This window comes from Delphinapterus leucas, chromosome 14 (assembly GCF_059928025.1).
Source record: "Delphinapterus leucas isolate spDelLeu-1000000601 "Yukka" chromosome 14, BTC_Dleu_Yukka2, whole genome shotgun sequence".
NCBI classification, from domain to species: domain Eukaryota; kingdom Metazoa; phylum Chordata; class Mammalia; order Artiodactyla; family Monodontidae; genus Delphinapterus; species Delphinapterus leucas.
This window is the reverse complement of record NC_143142.1, coordinates 7,145,491-7,149,749: the sequence shown is the minus strand read 5'-3', so window position 1 is coordinate 7,149,749 and position 4,259 is coordinate 7,145,491. Positions and strand designations below refer to the sequence as shown.

General features: G+C 45.8%; 1 pseudogene; it reads left to right on the top strand.

Moving 5' to 3' along the window:
• Nucleotides 1–69: 69 nt before the first annotated feature.
• On the top strand, nt 70–850 carry LOC111186954 (ATP synthase F(0) complex subunit C2, mitochondrial-like; annotated as a pseudogene).
• Nucleotides 851–4,259: the final 3,409 nt, after the last annotated feature.

Below are 4,259 nucleotides of genomic sequence, written 5' to 3'. Positions count from 1 at the left end.
TTTTTCTGTAGATCTCTGTCTCTCTGCACTGAGAGCAGCTCTCCTGCCACAGCTCTTCATCCCCTGAAAATGTACATTTGCACGTTTGTCTCCACCTCCTTCTAGGTCAGGAGAACCTCTAAGCTGCTGAGCCCATCGCTGTCCGCAGTGGTGCTGAAATGAACAGAGACGCTGACAGATGAGAGCCTCAGCAGCTTGGCATCCCCATGTCCCCTGACTTCGCTTACTCTTAGCAGCAGCTTCCAAAACAGTGCCCCCCAGCTTTCTTTTTTAACTTTTTATTTTATGTTGGAGCATAGTTGATTAACAATGTTGTGTTAGTTTCAGGTGTACGGCAAAGTGATTCCGTTATTCTTTTTTTTTTTTTTTTTGCAAAGATGGTACAAGAATCCCCATTTACTCTTTTATTTATTTTGATTTTTGGCTGCACAGCACGGCACGTGGGATCTCAGTTCCCTGACCAGGGATTGAACCCGTGCCCCCTGCAGTGGAAGCGTAGAGTCTTAACCACTGGACCGCCAGGGAAGTCCCCGATTCAGTTATACATATACATTGCAGTGCCATTTCAAGGGACATCAACACAGCAGCCAAGTTCGTTGGACCTGAGGCTGTCACAGTAGGTGGCTGGCTCTGGAGCTGGAATGAGGACTGTGTTTGGGAGCCTCATCATTGGTTATGCCAGGAACTCTTCTCTGAAGCAACAGCTCTTCTACACAATTCTGGCCTTTGCCCTCTCAGAGGCGATGGGGACCTTTTGCCTGATGGTGGCCTTTCTCATCCTCTTTACCTTGTGAAGGAGCTGTCTCCACCTCTTATAGTGCTTTCTCCTGTGTTTCTCTGCCCTGTATGTTCCTTTTCCTATACCTCCCCAGGCAGCCTAGGGAAATTGGTTGGCTCAGGGTTTGACAAACAAATAGAGAACACAGAGAAAAGACAAATACTGTATTAATTTAAAAATATGTTTTTTTTCTAAACCAGTTTAAACATCAAAGATCCAAGCGAAAGGTACCATCTTGCCCTTGAGAAAATAATTCTCAAAGGCTATCCATCCTTCAAGAGAGAAAGGTGACAAATACAAACTCTCTTTTCAGAAAAGAATAAATGTTTTCAATTTAGACCAGAGCTAACAGATGAAAAATGTATTAGTTTTGAAGATAGTTCATGTAGCTTGGGAATAAACTGAGCCCAGTTCACTGGTCAGTTCTCATCCATGTGTGTCTCGATCCACTGGTGTGTTGAAATCAGTCTCTATTTCTTATTTATTTACTTTTTTTGGCCACACCACACGACTTGTGGGATCTTAGTTCTCCGACCAGGGATTGAACCCATGCCCCCTGCAGTGAAAGCGAGGAGTCCTAACCATTGGACCACCAGGGAATTCCCTGAATTCAGTTTCATGTATGGCATGTGTCTGGTAATTTATTGCTAATATGGAAATATTAGAGTTTAAAGTTTTATTTACTTAAGCAGATGAGACAGATTGAAGGTTAGCCCTATGTTTCCCTTTGGACTGGGCCTTGTTCTAAGAGCTCCAAAATGCCTTCTTGAGGGGGAAGGAAAGGAATCAAACAACAACCCATTTAATCTACCATAGTCCATGGCCACCTACCTTATGTGTGTATTGTAATTAGTTGCGAAAATCACAAATTATTATAATGATTTACATCCTTGCAGTCATTTGGAGATGTCATCAAAATGTAGATTTGTTTATGAGGTTCTGCTCTGCAAGGGCATAAAATCCATTGGGCATATCACAGTGGGGGGAAAATGTTAGGAAACATTGGGTAGAATAGGTCTTAACAAACCCCTGTAAGGGCTGCACTAGCCCTAACCCTATGTGTCCATCAGAACTAATGTGAAAATGACATTCCAGTTCAAACCGGCCTGAGCAAAAATGGGAATGTGTTGACTTTTATCCAGAAAAGTTGAGGGTTAAGGCTGACCTCAGATGTGGCTGGAATCAGGGGTCAAACATTCTCTATCTCTCAAATCTGCTCTCCATATTGACTTTATTCGCAAACCACAGCGGGGTGGGACTTCCCTGGTGGTCCAGTGGTTAAGACGCTGTGCTCCCAACGCAGGGGGCCTGGGTTCGATCCATGACCAGGGAACTAAGACCCGATGCAGCCAAATAAATAAATAAATAAGTAAACAAACAAAAAACAAACAAAAAACCCCACCTGGTGGCAAGATCGCTGCCAGCAGCTCTAGTGTGAATCCTCTGAGACTCAAGTCCAGTGGGAAAGAGAGAACCTCTTTTCTAGAAGCTCCTTCAAAAGTGTGCTGGGATTCACTCTGATCTACCCTTGAATCAATTAATCGCTGTTACCAGCAGGCCACCATGTGCTGATTGCCTTAGACCTGGGTCACAGACTCCACCTCTGAATGGGGGGGTTGTGACGGTTCGATCGACCACATGGGTTGAGTGTGGGGAGGAGATGAACACTTCCAAGCCAAGATGGACCTTTTACAGAGAGGAGATGCTGGAAAGACAGTCAACAAATACCCACTCTGCCCCAAGTGACCATCTTGAAAATGCCCAGAAAGAACCAGATGAAAGAAAATGTCTGGCTAAGGTCCAAGCCAGCCCCAAGAGTGGAAAAATAAAACCCATGATTTCCTGAGAAAATAGATGATGTTATGACAAAGCATCAGGTGTGGTAAGAAGTCACTTCGCGTTCAGGGAGCCCAGGGCAAACGCTTTCATTCTCTTTGACAGAAGTCTTCTTGAGGCAGGAGATAGATGGGCCCCAGGTTAGACATTTACAACTGGCCTCTTCCCGCTTACTTTTCATGAGGCAGAAAAAAGTGGGCTTCAGGCCGGATACTTACAACTAGACTTCTGTTTGCATTTCCTGAGACAATTTAGCCAGGGGGGACAACACAAGATGATTGGCGAGAAGGAAGACGAAAGACCCGTAAAACTGCCCCTTTATAAAGGATTTAAACTTCCCCAAAGCGCGTCTCAGAGTTCGCCTGTGCGGCTGTCTTTCTGTGTGTGTACTTTGCTTTTCCAATAAACTTCTTACTTTTCTCTTTCCCTTCTGCCTCCTTGTCTGAATTCATTCTTGACAAGGCAGGCAAGAACTAGGGATCCAGGTCCTAGCTGCTGGCCCCTGTGGTCTAGTGGTTAGGACCCCCGGCCCAGGAACTAAGATCTTGCTTCCAGCTACTGCTCGCTGTTGCTTGATGCAAGCTGCTACTTACTGCTGTGTGCGCCCAAAATCATTCTCAGAAAGTGAGTGACAAAATGCTCCTTCCTCTATGCTTCATCTGAATGACAGGTCTCACATCACTTCCCCATTGTGTCTTAGCCAGGTCTCAACCTTTGTCTCCTTCCTTCACACATGCTTTGCTTGACTATGGGTTCCCCTCTTGTGTTAAAGGAAATGATACCAACCAGGGTTCTTGGCCTTCCCCAATCAATAGAAATTGATCAGAGGCCACACAAGAAATTCAGCCAAGTCTTTACTGGGGCTCCTGAAGCAGGGGGAAGCGGGAACAATTAACAGTTTCCCTTGTTTGCTCACTCCCCGTGTGGGAGATGAGCTTGTTTCTTATATGGGGTGAGGGTAGGGGTGTGTCCAGGGGTCTGGCTGGAGGGGTGGCTGAGGTTTTTTGCCCACCCCTGAGGTGGTGCTGAGGGCAGGGGGCATGTGCAGTGCCCTGCTTTTGCTCCCAGACACCCTGTTTCTGCTCCCAGATCTTCAGAAGTGGCAGTTGGGACTTTTTTTGGTCTTTTTGTATCTTTTGTCCAGAATTTGCCCCAACTGTGCATACATCCAGTTATTTTTTAGTCCCTTATAGTTTCTTCTTCTTTTTTTTAATGAGCACATTTTTTTAGAGAGCTTGTTTTATTTATTTATTTTAAAATGTTTATTATTTATTTATTTGGCTGCATTGGGTCTGAGTTGCTGTGTGCATACTTTCTCTAGTTGTGGCGAGCGGGGGCTACTCTTTGTTGCGGTGCGTGGGCTTCTCATTGCGGTGGCTTCTCTTGTCGTGGAGCACGGGCTCTAGTTGCTCCACAGCATGTGGGATTTTCCCAGACCAGGGCTCGAGCCCATGTCCCCTGCATTGGCAGGCGGATTCTTAACCACTGCGCCACCAAGGAAGTCCCTCCCTTATAGTTTCTTCCGTATTTTGTTGCTGGAGGAGAGGTTTGTCCAGGTGCAAGCATTGCAGCACTGCAGCAAAGAGTCCCAGGTCCCAGGCCTGTCTCCGAAATACCTGGCTTCCTGATAGTATCATTTAGGAAT